The sequence below is a fragment of the Silurus aristotelis genome (assembly GCF_946808225.1).
Source record: "Silurus aristotelis genome assembly, chromosome: 19".
Classification (NCBI taxonomy): domain Eukaryota; kingdom Metazoa; phylum Chordata; class Actinopteri; order Siluriformes; family Siluridae; genus Silurus; species Silurus aristotelis.
In genome coordinates this window covers 3,167,681-3,181,042 of record NC_139592.1, presented here as the reverse complement: position 1 = coordinate 3,181,042, position 13,362 = coordinate 3,167,681, and the positions used below count along the sequence as shown (strand labels likewise).

The 13,362-nt window shown below is 43.5% G+C and overlaps 2 long non-coding RNA genes across 2 annotated transcripts; both read right to left on the bottom strand.

The window, feature by feature from the left end:
* Positions 1 to 2,982: 2,982 nt before the first annotated feature.
* LOC310714954 lies at positions 2,983 to 12,710 on the bottom strand. The gene is made up of 4 exons (XR_014530168.1): positions 12,635 to 12,710; positions 4,774 to 4,872; positions 3,794 to 3,831; positions 2,983 to 3,637 (listed from the first exon to the last, which is right to left on the bottom strand). It is a non-coding gene; the product is annotated as an uncharacterized lncRNA (long non-coding RNA).
* On the bottom strand, positions 6,614 to 7,783 carry LOC310714956. The gene is made up of 4 exons (XR_014530187.1): positions 7,488 to 7,783; positions 6,967 to 7,296; positions 6,764 to 6,859; positions 6,614 to 6,638 (listed from the first exon to the last, which is right to left on the bottom strand). It is a non-coding gene; the product is annotated as an uncharacterized lncRNA (long non-coding RNA).
* Positions 12,711 to 13,362: the final 652 nt, after the last annotated feature.

Sequence of the window (13,362 nt, the reverse complement as noted above, 5' to 3'; positions counted from 1 at the left end):
AAAACTACTTCTACATTTGAACTAGACTCCTGCACCTTGTTCAGTCAGAGTTTGATAGAATGTGCCGATATTTTCTGACAAAGAAAAAATATATTATTTCATTCCATTACATGAGAAACTGTGAAAAATCACTACATAAATATTTCTACTGCAAGAGATGATCATGACTAATAAATCAGATGTGTTGCTGACTCCATGGCCCTCTAGCAGCATTTTCACGTCCTGTCATTGGATAGTAAGAGATTTTGCTAACTATCTTTAGATTACTAACTTTAGTTACTAACTAACTAACTTTAGCTATCTTGAGCAAAGTACACAAGCTCAAATATATTTATTTGGATATAATAGCTGTTTTTTCATTCCACAATGGCTGATATAGGAGAAGAAATTGAATTGATTGCAGATAGACTTACAAGGGTATTTATAAGTTGGACTTTTCAAAAAAAGCTGGACATTGTGAGGAAAGGGGTCGACCCAAACAGTGCAAAACAATTGTTAAGCTTTTTTTTATGAACAATTTATACTTTTGTTTTCTCTTTTTTGTAGATTTTAAATTAAAACATGTCCGGCCACTCAGAAAATGTGCCTTGAGTAAATAGTAAAAGAATAGGATAAAAAGAAACAAGAGAAGATGTGGGAAAATGTATTATATAGAGATAAGGCGGTATTAAAAAAATAGTGTAAATATATTTAGATGTGCAAAGAAGTACAGCATGTAAAAAAAATGTATTCATTTCAGGGACCAAGCTGTCACACTCGGATCAAGAGTCGGCGAACAGAATACAGTCAATACACTTTATTAGCCTTAGTACACGAGACAGAAGCTTTTTTTAGAAGCACAAACTGGAAAACAGGTAGAATCCGTAACATGGGAAGTCCAGGGATGATCGCTAGTGTGAATCGTAGATCGGACGGTGAGCGAGTGGGAACGGGGATTTATAAAGGGAAGAGTAGCAAATGTGTGCTGAGTGCAGGAGGGAGGTGTGGCTGGTGGTTCCCTGACATTACCCCCTCCTCTATGGGTGGCTCTCGACACCCTAACTCGGCTGGGATGCCTGCGGGGTACGGGGTGGTTAGAGTGGCTGGCATGAAACAGAGTATACCGACGGCTGGTCCAGCATCTCCGGGGGAGGAGGATCTATGGTGACTTCAGGGTGCTCTGTGGTGGGGGGTGTGAAGGGTTTCAGGAGTGACACGTAGAAGGTCGAATGAATGCAGTACCGAGGAGGAAGGTCAAGCCGATAGGCCACGTCCCCCCTGATGATCCGGAACGGGCTGGATAGGTGCAGATCTTGGGTGGACAACCAGAGCTGATCATCCAGCTGGTAAGGGGGGCTTCCGACCTGCAAACCTCTGACAATGCTTTATTTTAGTATTTCCTGATGTAAGCAATGTTTTGGATTACAAGTATTGAAAATGCACGAGGCTGAATTGGCAACTATGAATGAACAAATTTACACATTACTGTATGTGGGATATTGATTGTAAGAGACTGGACAGGATTCACACTTTTTTATTGTTCGTTACTAGTGGACTGACAAAAAAATGACAATATAATGTCATTGTGATAGAAAATAAAAAGACACAAATTAAAATTTCAAAAGGTAAACATAGGAAACACTTCTTAGGCAGAACTGCACATGCCCCACTATACAGTGTAATCTGTCTCTACCCCCTGACGTCCCAGTCTGTCGGGCCACAGATTTTCATCCACATCACAACAGATCTCATCCCTTGCAATACCATTGTGAGGCCATGACTGACAACATGGTCCACAATAGTAGCTCTAATTTCATCTGAAATGGGTCTACGTCTCTGGCCTCTTCTTCCTCTTCCTCTATTTTGCCTTCTTAACCTTTCAGCATGCATCCTTATTCTAGGCTCTCGACCATGTTCATTTCCTAGTTGCTTATCCATTTTCAACAATTGTAAATCTGTGTTTTGCTCTTTTTATATACACTCGCCAATTACAGTAAAGGTTCACGAGATTCAGCCTTGACCTATTTTAGAGAACTAGTTGATTATTGGTTGATCTGAAAGGGAACACACCCCTTCATTAGTGACATTCAAGGTTCATCTGCACAATTCATCAATTCAAGACACATTTACCAAAAAAGTTTAATAGATCTGTGAAGAAGAAGAGCTTGACAAATTTTGACAACTAGTTTAACCATTTTGCATTTATTGACTTATGCAATGAACTGATGCCTAAATGTGTTGGGGGTTAAAACCATTTAGGTGAAACCAGTAAAATACATTTTGATCAACATGACATAAACAACTAATAGTGTAGGAAACAACAGACACTTGTACACAATCTATTAAATGATGTACCAAAGCATTCACAATTTGATCAAAGCAACGAGAAATGTTCTTATGATGAGCATAAATGACTAAATGATGTGGAGGTTGAACAAGTAGTTTTGAGAATTTCATTTCTGATCTGAGAAATGCTCCAAAGAAAAACAGAAAATAATACAGAAAAACTGTATTATAAAAGGGGTAAAACACAAGAAGCCTGTGATGGGAATGATATACTGATTTATCTTGGATACCCAACCATGTTTTAAACAACAATAATTATAATAACAATCATTTCAGAATTCTGGCCCTTAATGGATATAAAATACATATAGAAGAAACAAAAATTTATATATATATATATATATATATATATATATATATATATATATATATATATATATATATATATATATAAATATATATATATATACACAAAATCTTTTGGTAAAATGACAAAAATTATTATTAATATTTAGGTACTTATTTGACAAAAAACATAGAAAAAAATACAAAGATAAAATTTTGGTCTGCTATCTGTTAAAATCCTACTCAAATTAACTGTTTAAAATTGATCCAGTAAGGAATTAAGCTCCATCTGGTTGAATCTTCTATGATTTTTACATTTAGCAGACCAAAATTCTCTCTTTTTATTGATGGAAAAACAAGCAATGCAGAATATTTTCAAGAATATCATTTTAATATTATTTTATTTTCCTTGTTATCAGCTTGGTTAGTAATGCTGGTTCATAATTCAACTGTTGTACTGCATCTGATAACAGCACAGAATACAGCATGGTAGCATCAAATAATAACGATAAATGATTACAAATATTTTTTAAAAAGCAGTTTTATCACTAATGTCATTATTCCGCAATAATAATGATTCATTGATTTAATGTTTCACAATAGCTTTCTCATAATCAGCATGACTTTATATAATCACATAATGTAAAAATTAAAAGAAGCAAAAACAGAAAGAAGAGAGTGAGTGAGAGAGAGAGAGAGAGAGAGAGAGAGAGAGAGAGAGAGAGAGAAAGAGAGAGAGAGAGAAACAAGCAGTCCTGCAGAAATTGCAAATGTGATTTAACATGAATCGATTTGAGCTCATCGTTTTTTTTTTTTAAGTCACAGTCCTATAAAGAAGCGAAGAGAAAGAGGCCCTTGAGTGCTGGCCTATTACGAGCCACTATGAGTCAGAGCAGAACATCAAGCTCAAGAGTTCAACAGTTAAAACAGGATGTCAGGAAGTGCTTCGTGTACTGCCACAGTTTCATAGGGAGTTCACACTGCTTTCGTACACATTTGCTGAATCAGTGTTAAAGTTAGAAGTAACCTGAAAGCACAAGAATAATGATTATTGTCACCTAATGTTTTCACAGCACTGAAAACACAACTGAGCAGGGCAGTAAAGAAGTTAATGTTACACAATATCTTGAAAACACAAGAAAACACAAAGTAACACACACACACAACACACAAAGTTACTCACTGGTTTGTTTGCTTTACTCTTCAATGGAAAAGTGTAATCTGTAATAAATGAGAAAAAGTATACATACATATATATAATTTATTTTTATTCTTAACCTTTCCATACTATATGGTCAGATTATGTTTGTATATACTTTCATACTTTATTTATTTAATTTTTTTTTACATTTCAGACTTTAAGCCGCTACTTTTTTTCCCACGCTTTGAACACCGTGGCTTAAACAATGAAGTGGCTAATTTATGGATTTTTCATGGATTTTTTCCAGTTTTATAAACTTCAAGCCAAAAAACTGAGCCCCATAATATTAGACCAATGAAATTGCCGAATGGGTTCAGGTGAACCAATAAAACTCTTTATATTAAATCGGGTGCGCTCCCACTGAATCGGCCCACACCACATCATAAATATGGATGAGGTTCCTCTGACGTTTGACCTGCCGCTCACTCGGACTGTCAACAGGGATAATAAATAACGCACTTCACCTGTGTTCTGAGCTGCACGGCATCGGGAGAAAAGCTTCCACCGATGGTGATTTTTAAACGCACGTCGATGCCAAAACTTAAACTCTCGAGAGAAATTGTTGTGAAAGGAAGGAGGAAGACAGTGAACAATGACTTTCTTGGTCGGCTACTGTTTAGATACAAGCCGTGTAACAGACACTGTCTTTCGTTAAAGCCTGTGTAAAGTTAATTAGTTTCAATGTAGACACCTGCGGCTTATAGACAGGTGCGGCGTATTTATGTTCAAAATAAAAATCAGTGGGTGCGGCTTATATTTGGATGCGCTTAATAGTCCAGTAATTACGGTACTTTACTCTTTTTATTTTTATCTATATATTGTATTTTTTCTCAAGTCAGACAGTCAGCATTTCATTATATGTCATACTCTGTATAAATGTATTTGTGTCAAATAAAATTTGTATTTGAATTTTAAAAGTGTGTCTTTAAACTTTTACTTCAATTAAATTACAAAATTTTTACCTTGCTTTCTCTTGCATCTCAGTTTGTAGATCATCCATAAAAATCCTCCGATCAGCAGCAGAGACACACAGACACATACACTGATGATGGTAAAATAAACTGGAGAAAATACAGAACAGAAAAACTGCTGTTTTGTTTTAGCTCCAAAACTTCCAGATGTGAATGAATAAAACACTAATCTCCTGACTGAGTCTGTTCAAGTGATGGCTGGTAAGCAAAAATAGCGACGTTGTATTCATCATTCATGTGTCTATTTCATTACGGGGAAGGATACGTACAATCGGTGCGTTGTTTGCCTGGTAGTGGAGCTTGCTCAATCGACCCTTAGGGCCACGAAGCACACGATGCAGGCCGGGAAGGAGCACCTCAGTGGCCGGGCAACCCATGGTTTGCGGACCTGGTGTCCCTCATCGAGGGCCCTCCTTGGGAAATTCCTCCCGGGAGGGATCTCCTCTTGCAGGCGGACGGAACCCTGGTTCACCCCTGCCTGGAGTTGTGGAGGCTGTGGCTGTTGCCCCTGAGGGGGCACAGTTTGTAGCAGCTGGTCTCTCTGCCGAGGTAGTTGAGACCTACTCCATCCCAGAGCTCCCTCCACGGGGATGTCGTACGCCGCAAGGTGGCGGCTGTTCATGGTGTGAGCACCACGGCTTAGACTCAGTTAACTGCCTGGTTGGTTCAGTTCTAGAGTCCTGCAGCAACAGTTTGCCACAGGGTTAACCCCTTCGACCCTGAAGGTTTACGTGTCTGCTATCACGGCTTATATTACAGTCACTGGGTAGGCACCCTCTGGTGACATGTTTCCTCTGTGGCGACTGGAGGTGGCCCTTAGGTACCTGAAGACCGCTTTTCTTTTTGCGGTTTCCTCCCTGAATAGGATCGGGGATCTACAGGCTCTGTCCGTGGCCCCATCCTGCCTGGAATTTGCCCATTGCGTTTCTATATACAAAACATTGTTACGTTTCTAAGGTGCCTACGGCTCCCGCACGACCTGTCGTGCTACAGGCATTCTGCCCTCCTCCTATCCTAGCCCCCGACCAGGAGAAGTAGAACCGGCTGTGTCCAGTGCGAGCAGGATAAGTCCATGGAGGGAGGCGGAGCAACTGTTTATCTGCTATGGCCCTAATAGGAAGGGATTCCTGGCCAACAAGCAGACATTAAGCAAGTGCGTAGTGGATGCCATCCTTTGGGATCAAGGCTCACTCCGCCTGGAGTGTTTCAGCCTCTACGGCCTGGTCCGCTGGAATTCCACTCCAGGACATTTGCGACGCTGCGGGCTGGTCCACCCCGCTGACCTTTGTTAGGATTTATGACCTTGACCTCAGAGCCACTTTGGGCTCATCTGTCCTACGTGCAGGTGCTGAGGCCCTCACACATGAGGCAGAGTCTGGTCAGTGTGGCATGATTGGACATCTCGTTCCCAAAGTGTTGCGACGCAGCTCAAAGTTCACGAATGGGGAACGTCTGTAAGTTATGTATGTCACCCTAGCTCCCCGAAGGGCACGAGACATTGCGTCCCCGTGCCACACTCCCTGCATTTCTGTGGGGCTTACCTTCTCTCTGTGCAGAAGCCAGTGTCGCTACCACCACGCAGCCATTGTTTAGCTCCTGGTCATTGCGACATCGACCGCCGATGATGTCACGACTTGCCTATTGGCCAGATTTCAAACGCAATTTGGAGCGCGGACAATGCAGGGGCGTTCCCAAAGCGTTGCGAAGCAGCATCTTGTTTCCTCGGGGAACTAGGGTTAACCTAGAGACGTTCTTAGTGAAACACACTGTAGATGGGATTTCTTTCTGCAATGATGATTTTGTCATGTTGTTGGACCTTGTTGTTGTTATTGTTTGAATGATTGTGCTCAATCCCACTGTATTTAAAATAACAAATTCCAACATTTCATGATACATTACTTGCTCAAGGCCATGACTTAAAAGAATTCTTAATCTATACATACATGTTTAGTGCTTGTGCATGTTTAAAGTGAATGCTTACTGAAATACACTGCACCAGTCGGAGTTTCTGTCAGTACTGCTGATTTCATTGTGGTGGTCGCCTGTGTTGTTGGTTGAGGAGTTGTGCTCATTCGTTCTGTTGTTTTTAATACATGGCACATGGCACATGAATACTTGTTAAAAGATCATAAAAAAGATGAGGGTTTAGGTTGTATTTAAATGTATTACAAAAATAAGTTTCACCTATTATGTGAAGCTAAATCTCTGCAAAGTAGGAATAATATCCGACTACCCCCTCTCCGTTACACACGCCAAGTAAATAAAATACTTCATCTGTTTCTGTCACATTGCTGATGTTCACACTGAGAACTTTAGTACTTTTATCATCAGTAATGCAGAATCTGCCGTTCTGAGATTTTGTGTTAGTATCAAGAATTCTGTAAATATTATTGTCAAAATTCACTGTGTTTATATATTTGTAGTTTCTCTCATACTGCACTGGATATTTACAGGTGATGGTTATATTCTGTCCAAGAAAAGCATTCATTATTTTTGGCACCCCACAAGATGAACCTGTTGTACAAGCAAAGAAAAATAAATAAATAAATAAATACCAGTTCATTTAACACAGTTTATAAACATACTAGCTCTATAATTATTTAATAAATCTTTAATTTCATGTAGGTAATAATAACACCTTGTGGTTTGTGGTGGTTTCTTATGGTTTGTACTAGTAATTAAAAAAATATTAGAATTTTACTCACTATTATACACTTTTAGGTTCACAGTAGAGTTGTTCTGATTCCCAAATCCAAATCTGTAAGTTCCTGCATCCTGTGGATTCAGCTTTCTGATCAATACTAAGAAGAATTTTTTTTAACTTGAGTACAACAAGAATCTTCCATCTTGAACTTGGTGGCGTTTGGTGTCGGCACGTATTATATCACTGCAGTTGTTTCCTTCCACCTTACAAATATATTTACTGTCATGTGTGTACCATTTTATATTAGAGAATATAATGACGCTGCCTCCTGAATAACCAATCACATCAAAGCAGTTTACTGGAAAATCTCATTTAAGACTGAATCATATTTGTGATATTCTCACAATGCAGAATAAATAATTTCAGAGAATATCTGACTTGACATCAGGTATATAGTGAAGATTAGAAGAATCTTCATCCTGGAATGAAATTCAGCTTCACTTCACTTCTTCTCCGTTACTTCTGTTGGAGTTTCCTTTGTTTATCTTCCTCCTTTTATAATTCGTTCTTTAAGTCATTTCCTGTTTTGTTATGATGCGGGATTCATCAGCAAATTAGATCAGCAGATCAAAAACTGTTCTCTTCATCAAATCATGTGATGATGATATTTGTCTTTTTCTTTTCAGTATTTAACATATTCGTTCAACAATAGATGCCCCCCTTATATCCTTAGATTTCATATGATGTACAGCTTTTATTTCGACTTAAAACTTATTTTTCTCTCTGATATTTACAGAACAGTTGGTTTGAAACAGTTTTTTGCTGACAGTGTTAAATGATATTGTGTTTATATTTACGTTTTTATTTTAAGTTTTTATTTAACGTATAACGATATTATGTATTATGTATTACATTAATATGAACCATTCAGTAAAATTTATTGCATAAAAATTTTATATTCAAATGTTTTATACTGGCCAGGGTTGTTGTGGGTCTGAAGCTTCCGTGGGTGTGGGGCTTCTGTGTTCCCTGGCTGTGAGGTAGGAATACATGCTTTACACCATTTAGGCATAACATTATGGCATTATAACATTATGACCCTGATGTAAATAACACTGATGAACTCTTCATCATGGCACCCGTTAGTGGGTGGAATACATTAGTCAGCAAGAGAACATTTTGTCCTCAATGTTGATGTGATCGGTAGGTGAATGCTGAGGATGAAGCCACCAGGAAGGAGGAAATGAGGAAGGAAAAGGAGGAGGTTTATGGATGTGGTGAAGGAAGACATGTAGGTAGTTGGTTTGAAAGAGGCAGATGTAGAGGACAGTGGGGGTATGGAGACGGATGATCCGCTGTGGCGACCCCTTAATGGGAGCAGCCGAAAGAGGAAGAAGGAGAGGTCATAATGTTATGTCTGGTCGGTGTATATTAAGTCACTTGGAAAAGTATAATGTTTGTTATTTATGTATCCCTCTTGTGGCTGTGAATTTAATTGCCATAATTTTTTTAAAGTGATCGTTAAATGTGATTTAAGATGTTCTTGATGCCGCTTATATATAGTAAACATCGTCTCTGGGTTACGAATGTAACCCTAGTTCCCCGAGGGAACGAGATGCTGCGTCATAACGCTTTGGGAAGGCCCCTGCGTTGTCCATACTCTGAACCACATGTGAAATCTGACCAATAGGCGAATTGTGACGTCATCGGCGGGCAACGTCGCGTAAACCAGGAAGCTACAAATGACTGCGAGGTGGTAGAGACGCCAGCTTTTGCAAGAGAGAAGGTAAGCGCCCCAGGGATGCAGGGAGTGTGGCACGGAGAAGCAGCGTCTCGTTCCCTCTGGGAACTAGGGTTACATTCATAACCGAGAGACGTTCCCATAATCGAGCTGCGTCATAACGCTTTGGGAACAAGTGTCCAATCACGCCACACTGACCAGACCCTGCCTAGTGTGTGAGGGCCTCAGCACCTGCACGTAGGGCAATGGAGCCCGGGGTGGCTCTAAGGTCAAGGTCATAGAACCTGGGTTAGGGTTAGGACCAGGCCGTAGAGGCTGCCACACTCCGGGTGGAGTGAGCTCTGACCCCGAGTGGTGCTGGGAGGCCAGAGGACACGTAAGCCAACACGATAGCATCCACTACCCACCTGCTTAACGTCTGCTTATTGGCCAGGAAGCCCTTCTTATTAGGGTCATAGCAGACAAACAGCTGCTCGGACTTCCTCCACGGACTTGTCCTGTGGAGGTAAGTCGGTTCTGTCGCTCCTGGTCGGGGGCTACGAACGGAGGAGGGCAGAATGCCTGTAAAATGACAGGTCATGTGGGAGCCGAAGGCACCTTAGGTACGTACCCAGTTTTTGTGTAGAGAAACACTCTGGCCATGCCAGGGGCAAACTCCAAGCTGGACGGAGCCACGGACAGAGCCTGCAGATCCACGATCCTCTTCAGGGAGGAAATAACCAAGAGGAAGGCAGCTTAACCGACAGAAATCTAAGGGCCACCTCGGCCAAGGGCTCAGGCGGGGTGATATATGCCGCAATGGCGGACACGTAAACCTTTAGGGTTGAAGGGGTTAACCCTGCGGCAAACTGTTCCTGTAAAAACTCCAGAACTGAACCGATCGGGCAGTTATCTGGGTCCAAGTCACGGTGCTCGCACCTTGATGTGAACAGTCACTATCGTGCGGCGTACAACCGCCTCGTGGAGGGAGCTCTGGAGTGGAGATGGGTCTTCACTACCTCGGTAGAGAGAGACCAGCTGCTACGAACTGTGCTCCTTCAGGGGCAACAGCCACAGCCTCCACAACTTGGGCGGGGGTTACCTAGGGTTCCACCCGCCTGCGAGAGGAGATTCCTCCTGGGAGGAATTTCCCATGGAGGGCCCTCGAGAAGGGACACCAGATCTGCAAACCATTGCTTGCCCGGCCGTCAAGGTGCTACCAGGAGGAGACGGACTCCATCCCAGCGAACTCTTTACAGAACTCCTGGGAGCAGCGCGATTGGGGGAAAGGCGTACAGGCGTAGCTTCGGCCACGACTGTACCATGGCATCCAGACCCAACGGGGCCGGGTGAGAGAGAGAGAACCAGAGGGGACAGTGCGAAGTCTCCCGGGTCACAAAAAGATCCACCTGGGCTCTGTAGAACCTCCGCCATTCCAGCTCCACCACCTCGGGGCGGAGTCGCCATTCCCCAGGCCTCGGCCCCTGTCTCGATAGGGTGTCTGCTCTGACATTCAACTGTCCCGGGATGTAAACGGCTGAGAGGAGTCTGTCCCGGGACCACAAGAGGATCTCTTGTGCTAGCTTGTACAAGGGCCGAAACCGGAGGCCCCCCTGGTGGTTGATGTATGAGACCACCGCAGTATTGTCCGTGCGGACCAACACATGGCGATCTCTCAGGTCTGGGAGGAAGTGTTTTAACCCCAAAAACACCGCCATCATCTCCAGGCAATTTATGTGCCACGAGAGACGTGGGCCGCTCCACAGACCCTGGGCCACCAACAGAAACGTTGGGTCCTTCCATACATCCAAGGCTCGAAGGGCACGCCACAAGACCTTGATAGTATGATACGGATTCCCCCTGGGGGAGCACCCTCTGGCCCGGAGCCACCACTGGAGGGGCCTCATGTGGATGAGGCCGAGTGGAATTATACTGGACGCTGCTGCCATGAGACCCAGCAGCCTCTGGAACTGCCTCACAGTGAGTGGCTGGCCTTCTCTTGCCCTCCTGACTGCGATGAGGATGACTTCGATCTGGGCAGGAGACAACCAAGCCCGCAACCTGGTCGAGTCCCAAACCACGTCCAAAAAAGTGGTTTTCTGTACCAGAGAAAGCGCACTCTTGCCGGTGTACAGTCTGAACACAAGCACTTTTATGCATGCGAGAACGACATCTCGATGCCGAACCGCCTGGTGCTCTGAATGAGCCAGTACCAACCAGTCATCGATATAATTCAAAATGCAGATGCCCTGGAGCCACAGCGGGGTCAGTGCTGTGTCGACTCATTTCGTGAAGGTGCGGGGCAAGAGTGCTAGGCCAAACGGGATGACCCGATATTGGTAATTAAAAGCAAACTTCAGGAGCCTCCTGTGTGCAGGAGGGATGGAAATGTGAAAGTATGCGTCCTTTAGATCTATCATGACAAACCAGTCCTCGGACCTGATCCGAGTCACGACCTCTTTGAGGGTAAGCATCCTGAACCTGAGCCTCATAAGTGAGCGGTTCAAGGAGCGAAGATCTAGAATGGGACGCAACCCACCATCCTTCTTCGGAACGACAAAGTACGGGCTGTAGTAGCCTGACTCTCGAACTGAGGGGGGAACCACCTTGATGGCCCGTTTCCCCAGGAGAGTGCGCACTTCCTGTTCAATGACCAGAGCCTGCTCATGCCCCACCAGGGTGGGACACAACCCTTTAAACCGGGGAGGAGGTGATGGGTGGAAAGATGGGGAGTGAACCGCTGGAGGGAGGCTGCGCCCTGAAGCAAACCTTGTGGCAGGGCTGACAGACCGGCCTCCTCGACCCGAACGGACGGAGTAGCGTACTGCGGCCTATGACGCCTCATATGAGGTGGCAGGTCTCCCCCATCTGACTTTGGGTGGAAGTGGAGGGAGACATCCGCTGGAGGAGGGCCGTGCTCTGAAGCACATCTTGTGGCATAGTCAACGCCCTGGCCTCCTGGTGGTGCAGGGGAGAGACGGGCACCGTAGCGTGAGGTTTACACCATCCCCCGACCGTAGACTGTCAGGATCTACGCACCACAGACCTTTTGTTAGAGGCGAGGGTGACCCTCAGGTCATCGTGCTCCTTCTTGGGCCTAGAGCATTGCCTGGGGCCCTTAGGCCCTACCCGTGGAGATCGGGTGGTGTTTCTGGTGTTTCTGGTCTTCGAACAGCCCCACGAGATCGGCGAGGGAGGTACTGCTGAAATGCAGCCGACTGCTTTTTAGACTCCTGGAACCTGTTAACGACCACGCTCCTCTCGAAGAGAGCGCTCCGGGAGCGAAGTGTGCGCATAGCCATGCGGCTGCAATGCGAGCAATCGTCTCCCTCGATAGCCGATTGTGCATGCTCCATTCCAAGCAAACAATGCACCAATCATGCGTATCCTTCGCCCTAATGAAACGGGGACACGGATGAACACATTCACGGTATTTTTGCCTGCAAGCCATCACTCGATCAGAAAAAACACAGAGAAACAGCACTTACCTGAACGAGCAGAAGCTGGGGTCTCTACCATCTCGCAGCCATTTTTAGCTTCTTGGTTTACGAGACGTCGCCCGCCGATGACATCATGACTCGCCTATTGGTCAGATTTCACATGTGGTTCAGAGCACGGACAATGCAGGGGCATTCCCAAAGTGTTCCCGAAGGGGATCTCTAGTTCTCAGTTTGATCAGACCGGTACTTTCTTAGATAAAAGCTGTTAAATTACTATGGAAACTGCATCAGCTAAAAAAAATCTTCAGTAGAGGACTGATATAATTGCAGTGGCTTGGCCTTCAGCAGTGTCCAACCTGAATCAATCCATCTTTTAACACCATCCTTACGATGCCGTTGAACATTGTTTGTGCATTACGGTATTCCTGAGAATCTGAAATGATTGTGTATTTTTGTGCAAATCCTACAGGATAGAAAATGCAAAATTATGAATAGTTCTTTTTTTTTAGCCGACCTTTCCTCATGGTGTCCAGTTTGCCATGACACCATCCGTCTTGTAAATGTCTTTGTAAGTGTATCTGTGACAATATCAGTATCTTCTCCTCGGTTGTGGAATAAAAAAAAACAGCTATTTAATCCACACGAATATATTTTACCATGTGCAACTAAAACCTGTAAATATAAAATTGTTTTATGTTATTTATGGCATTTAAATTATGTTAATTATTATTTTTATGTATAATAGTTTGGATTGAACTTCTGTTGTTTTATTCTTA